General features: G+C 50.2%; 1 long non-coding RNA gene across 1 annotated transcript in view; it reads left to right on the plus strand.

The window, feature by feature from the left end:
* Positions 1–328: 328 nt before the first annotated feature.
* The window catches only part of LOC141374690 (uncharacterized), a 12,944-nt gene continuing 6,315 nt past the window's right edge, over positions 329–6,957 (plus strand). The window contains exons 1-2 of the long non-coding RNA XR_012381774.1: positions 329–429; positions 653–741. This is a non-coding gene — a long non-coding RNA (uncharacterized lncRNA). The remainder of the gene's footprint in view (positions 430–652; positions 742–6,957) is intronic.

Genomic DNA, 6,957 nt, shown 5'->3' on the forward strand with positions numbered 1-6,957 from the left:
CTCTCTCTCTCTCTCTCTCTCTCTCTCTCTCCCCCCCCACCACTCACTCTAGAGCTTACATGTTCTTTTTTTTTTAAGATTTATTTATTTATTTGAGAGAGACAGAGAGTGTGAGAGCAGAGGGGGGAGCAGAGCAAGAGAGAGAATCCTGAAGCAGACTCCCTGCTGAGCGTGGAGCCTGACACGGGGCTCAATCCCAGGACCCTGAGATCATGTCCTGAGCCGAAACCAAGAGTCGGAGGCTTAACCAACTAAGCCACCCAGGCACCCCTTACACATTCTTTCAGTCATTCATTCAACAAGTATTTATGAGCCTCTGGTATGTTGTAGACCCTGCTCCGGGGCTGAGGGCTCCAGCCAGGAGCTGATAGGGACCTGCCTCTATGGAGCTCCCTGTCAGCATCTTCTACACTCATGCTCATTCTTTCAGTAAGTATCTCTGGGTTTTCTTTTTTCATTCCAGTCCCCCAACGCGGTAAGCCACCTGGTTGCTGATGGGGTGGGGTGCAATTTGCTCAGTAATCCCCTTCCATCCCTGGGCGTTCCAAGAGTGGAGACCTTGAGCCTATTAATATACATCTTTGCTTGACACTAGACCCCAAGATTTGGGGCCCCTCAGCCTTCCATGTCACCCCATTGCTCTCTGAACCAGCCTTTCAAGGACCCTGGATTCTTCCACTGTCTTTCAAAGCCACGGAACAGAAGAATGGATGGGACTTGAGGACGGCAGCCGAAAGGCAGGTGTGCTGTGTGTCCACGGGAATGGGTGCACGGGCATCAGACACTCAGCCATGCATTCATCCGTCTGCGGCCTGCTGTCATGTGTGTGCACCTACGTTGGCTGCGTCTGTGACTTCTCCCAAATCGGCCAGCATGGGGATGTGAGCGTGTGTGTGATCCCACTTATAAGTGTAAGTGAGCATGTGTTCAGGGGAAGGGGAATTTAGGGGTATGTCTCTATGTGTGTTTTTTTCCAAATGCTTGGCTTTTTTCAAAATGGCTTAGAGCACTACTGTCATTTATGGGGTTTAAAATGTCAGAACAGGGCCCGTGGGGAGGCAGGGGAGATTAAACTGCAAACAGTGAAGGTTATAGATGACGTTTCTGATAGGCTGACAGGCAGACTCAAATGATGCTGCACTTTAGCAATCATTTAAACACACACACACACACACCCCCAGATCCTTTCTCCATATTTTAACGGCACATTCTGAAGGCTAAAAACATAACGGGCCATGTCTAGAAAACCACAGCTCTGCTTTCAGAACCCACCAGCAGCTGTGTCTGCAGCGTGTGTGTGTGTTTGTACGCAAGCGCACCTACCTGTCCCAAATGAACACATATGCTTATTTGTATTTTAGAGTCTGCATAGGTTAACTCCACCTCACTTTTATATAGTGTCCTACATGATTAACAAAATACATCCCATCTCAGGGGTGCTTGGGTGGCTCAGTTGTTAAGCGTCTGCCTTCGGCTCAGGTCATGATCCCAGGGTCCTGGGGTCGAGCCCCGCATTGGGCTCCCTGCTCCGCAGGAAGCCGGCTTCTCCCTCTCCCACTCCCCCTGCTTGTGTTCCTGCTCTTGCTATCTCTCTCTGTCAAATAAATAAACAAACAAACAAATAAATAAATAAATCTTTAAAAAAAAAATACATCCCATCTCAGTCTACCTGAGCATCGTAACTACTTGTGGAAAGTAGGCAGGGTCGAGATCACTATGTCTATTTTACAGAAAAAAGAATACTGAGGCTCAAAGAGGTCCAACGGGTTTCCCAAGACCACCCAGTGGGAAGTGATAAAACTAAGCTTAGAAGCAGGGCCTTTTTATACTTACTCAGAGCTCTTTTCTTGAGGTTGTGGTTCTCAACCCGGGCTATACTTTAGAATCACCTGCAGAGCTTTTGAATCCCACCAGGCCCCCAGAGATTCCCATCCAGTCGTTCTGGAGGTGGCCCTTACGGGATGTTTTTGAAGACCCCTGGTAATGCTAACAGGTGGGGGATATCCCAGATGTCTGATTATGCTCAAATCCCCTCCGTGTGAAGGTGGATTCCAGTCTCCTTCCTTCTCAAGGTCTATCTCTGCATCTACTTCCCAGAAGACTTAATCTCCAGGAGGATTGGATCCTCTGTTTCTTCTGCATCACCCTGACTCCCCACCCCTCCCAGTCTATGGAGGCTTAGAAAGTTGCTCAGCTCGGCCTGGTGAATGAAGAGGCCATTGGCTATGAGCCCCACCACTGTGGCCACCTGATACGGGGCAAACTGTGTTGTCTCAGCGAGAGGGGAGGAGGAGAACCAGCCCCACCTGGCCCTGTCGGCCAGGAGAAGGCCAAGGCAGGGAGGAACAGCCCTTAGTGACCTAGGCTGAGAGGAAAAAGGGAAAGAGATGGAAAAAAGAGAAAGGAGAAGAGGAGAAGGAGAGCTGGCCCCTTGGGAGATTATTCCAACCAGCTCCCGGGCTAAAAACCATCTCCCTCGGTCACTGCAGGAGAGGTGCTCTAGCACAGCAGTTAGGAGCACAGACTCGGTAGTGGCCTGCCTGGCCTTGAATCCTGGTTTCTGCTTACTAGTTGCACGACTTTGGGTAACTCCTTAACACCCCTGTGCCTCAGTTTCCTCATCATTAAAATACCGATTATAATAAGAGTACCTATATCATAGAGTCTCCATAGCATGAGTGCTGGGTGGGGGTTAACTGTTAACGATTCTGCACAATTCGATGCTTTGGAACTCTCCCTCCTTGAAACTCTTCCCATCTTCCGGAACATTCCTTCTCCATCTCCTTTGCTAGCCCTGTTCCTTTGCCCTCCCTCTGAGTCACTGGTTCTCAGCCTGAGGAACTTTTAGAGCTTATTCCCAGAGACTCAGGTTGTTTGTCTGGGGTGGGGCCTAGACACGGGTGTGGCCTGGACATGGGTGTTTTTCAAGCTCCCTGGCTGATCCAAATGTGTTGCCAAGGTTGAAAGCCACCCCTTTGAGTGCTGTTACTCCCTAAGTCTCTGCTCTTGCTCCCTTCTCTGCTCACTCATCCTTCCCAAGTAACTGACCTTCTTCCCATGGCCTTAATTACCATCCAGAAGCTGGTGACTCTCCAATCCATGTACCCCGACAAGACTTCTTTCTTGAACTCCCAAGCTATTTTCAGCAACCTGCCAGACACCTTCATTTCCAGACATGTGTGACGATAAAGTTCTCAATGGTCTCTCGGCCTCTTGCATATCTGCACTGAGATGTGCTCTAGACAAGCCTTCCCAAGTATGTGTCCCGATCAGAACTCAGTATTTTGTACTCTCCACCCGAAGCTATTTCACCTCCTCTATTCCCCGTCTCTGTCACTTCCAACCATTCACCCAGGCAAGAACTGATAGCCAGCCAGGGATCTTCTCCCGCATCCCCACATCCAGTCAGGTACAAAATCCTGTCAGTTCCTCGAAGGCGCTCTCTGGCCTCGCTCCTTGGGATCCCCACACTGTCGCCACATACAGTTCGAAGAGCCTCCTCACAGGGCTCCCACCTCCAGCTGGTTTGGCTGCACCCTTCCCCCACTTTCTTCTTCATCTTCAGAGCTATTTTTTGGAAATGCGAATCTCTCCACTGCTAAAGCCCTTTGGGAGAGAAGTCAACTTTGCACAGCCCTTGACTATCTGTCCCCTTCCACTGGCCTCCTTCAAAGTGACCCCACCCTCTGAGCTTCAGCTCTTCAAGTGTACCAGGCTGTTGGACACCTCAAGGCTTTTGCACATACCATTCCCCCGGCCTTAAATGCTCTTCTCTTCCCCTCCCATTCTGCTCACGTTTACAAATTAGCTGAAGCACCAGCTCCTCCAGGAAGTACTACCTGACTGACCACTCTCTTTTTGTCCCTGCTGCACCCTGGAGTTAATGTCTATTGTGCTGGCTCTCACTGTGTCTTCTGTTTCTTCATTTTCATGCTGTCTCCTGCACTGGACTGTGATCATCTGGGAGGCATGGGCCCTGTCTTATTTGTCTTTGAGGAGTACAGTGAGTAGGGAAGAGACCAGACTCCAAGTTCTATAGGGAGTTTTTATAGACTGTTTGGTTCCCTTGGCTAAAGCACTTGGTGAGGAATGCTTTGGATTACGCTCTGGATTTTGTTTATTTAACTGGTTTTTTTAAGTAGGCTCCGTGCCCAATGTGGGGCTTGAACTCACAACCCTGAGATTAAGAGCTGCATGCTCTCCTGACTGAGCCAGCTAGGCACCCCTATGTTCTGGATTTTGAAGGGTAACTTCCTCCCTCCTGGAGCCAAGTAGAGGGGCTAGGTATGAGCAAAGAGACCCAAATAAGCCACTCGCCTGATGCTGTGCCCTGAGGTTCCTCCCCTGGGTCTGCCGCTCCAAGCCCCAGAACTGGGAGCTCTGACCACCATAACACATGGTGCCCCTTCGTGGCCCAACCGAAGTGAGTGGAGTCTTCTTTCCTCCCTCTCGTCTGAGATCAGGCTGGAATGCTGCCAAAGGATGCTTCAGAGAGAAACGAAGAAAAACTAAAAGGAAGCAAACAGACCTATAAATACTTAGACATGCAGAAATGGACAGAATGCAAATGTCTGATTCTAATTTGTCACCTGTGCCTAAGGGAGAACATTCAAGAGTTGCCTTCCGGGGGCACCTGGGTGGCTCAGTCAATTAAGTGTCTGACTCTTGATTTCAGCTCAGGTCATGATCTCAGGGTCCTGGGACTGAGCCCTGGGAGGGCCCCTGCCTTGCAAGGAGTCTGTTTATCTCCCTCTCCTTCTGCCCCTCCCCCACCTCTCTCTCTCTCTCTCTCTCTCTCTCTCTCTCAAATAAATAAATCTTTTTTTAAAAAAAAGAGTTGCCTTCTGGACCTTGTAACCCTTGCCCAAGAGAGTGCATTCAAAAGTCACCTCGGGGCACCTGGGGGGCTCAGTCAGTTAAGCATCTGCCTTCGGCTCAGGTCATGATCCCAGGGTCCTGGGATCAAGTCCCCCATCTGGCTCCTTGCTCAGCCGGGAGTCTGCTTCTCCCTCTGTCTGCTGCTTCCCCTGCCTGTGCTCTCTTTCTCTCAGATAAATAAATAAAAATCTTTAAAAAACAAAACAAAACAGCAAAAGCCACCTTCTCTCCCCACCACTGCCCAAGGAAGGGACTAGGCAGGAATCCTAGTCCCATCCCAGGCAGGTGGGCAGCTGGAAAGTTGCAATTCTTATAGCCAGTGAAACTGAATCAAGCCCTCATCCTCCACAGAAGTGGAAGGTCAAGGCCATCAGTGGTCTAGAGCAACAGAAAAAGTCAGGGGCCCAGAGAAGAGCCCGCAGACAGAATGTGATCTCTGGTTCACTCTGAGCAATGTTTGCCCTGCCAGACCCCCACCTGCTAATATTCCTAGAGCCCTTGCCATGTGTCAGCACTGTGCCAAAGACTAGATCAGCTTCAGTAAGTCTCACAACAACCCTCTGAAATAGGGACTATTATTATTCCTGTTACAGATGAAGAAACTGACTTTTCCAAGGTCAAAAAGCTGGTAAGTGGCTAAGCTAGGATTCAAATTCAGACAGTCTTGACTCCAAAACCGCAGGCACTTCACCTCCATGGTATACTGCCTAACGCATATAGCAGGTGATTGTTCAATATCTGCTAATAGTAACAGTAGCTTAAATTTATTGAACACTTAACAATGTGCCAAGCATTTTATATGGATTATTTTTATTCACTAGACAGGTACTATTACTATTACCATTTTATAGATGAGAACACTGAGGCTTAGAGAAGTTAAGAGCATTGTCCATGGTCCCAAAACCAGTAGGTGAAAAACTGGAATACAGACCCGGAGGGATAGATAAATGAATGGGCAGAGGTGCAGAGAAGCCCCCTACCAGCACCACTACCACCCTGGAGAGTGTCCATGAGGGCAAGGGGCCTTTCCAGGAGCTCTGACAAGGGGGCTGAACCTTGATAAAGGCTGCCTGTGAGCTTTTATATAAAACCATGTCCTGGCAAAGGCACCTCCAGTCTGGATAGCTTTACCAAGTTTAGGGCCCAGAGTACTCAGAAGTGACCCGAGAAGGCGGGGCCAGTTCCTCCTTTCTCCCAGGCCTCTCCAGGGCACCCTCTCACCGGTTCTACCCACTCACAATAGTCTGGCACTTGGGATCTGATGGTGTTTGGGGGACCCCAATATCCAGGAAACCAGAGCCTCCAGGACCCTCCCCTAAGTAGGGTAGTTTTCAGCAATCCCTGCTGGATCCTTTAGTTCCTGAGTCTCCAGCTTTGGCTCCTGGGAGGAATCCTCACAGAGCCATCCAGGGACCTGAGCAAAGAGGGAGAGAGGAGGGAAGGAGCTGATTCCTAGCCTCTCCTCCCCATCTCCTCACCCTCCCCAAAGCCTTGCAGGCGGCCCCCACCACCTCCAAGCCCGCAGAGTTTCTCACCTTCAGGCAAAGGCAGATGATGGCAGAGCTGGGGAGCAGAACCTAACTGCGCCCGGGGCACTGCAAATCCTGTCATTAGTACTTAGGGACTGTGAGTCCCGGGTTGGGGGAGGGGGTGGAGGGAGGCAGGGAGAGGAAGGCCGAGATGGTCGCGATGCAGAGATGGAGATGGAGACAGACACCAGGAGAGGTTGCAGAGACAGACCGAAGAGGAGGGAGCGAGGGAGCAAAAGAAAGGAGGCTGAGGAGGGTGGCAGGCAGAGAAAGGGAGGGGGGGAGGAGAGAGACAGAAAGAGCCAGTTGCTTTATTCATGGCTGGTGATATTATAGACTGAGTGAAAATCACATTATCGTAATGGGAAAGTTAGAGTTGCTGAGATGATGCCCTGAAGCCTCGGCGCTGATTGGGGTGTGATTGCTATCTGTATTTATATGTAGAAAGCAAAGTTCACTGCCAGTTCAAGATGGTGGCGGCGGCTTTCTGCAACATAATTCTTCAGTAGGGAGACGCCCCGAGCAAGCCGAGCCCGCCGTGCCGGGAGTG

The sequence above is a fragment of the Callorhinus ursinus genome, unplaced genomic scaffold (genome assembly GCF_003265705.2).
Source record: "Callorhinus ursinus isolate GAN/ISIS: 27379988/994484 unplaced genomic scaffold, GSC_fseal_2.0 scaffold20, whole genome shotgun sequence".
Lineage (NCBI taxonomy): Eukaryota > Metazoa > Chordata > Mammalia > Carnivora > Otariidae > Callorhinus > Callorhinus ursinus.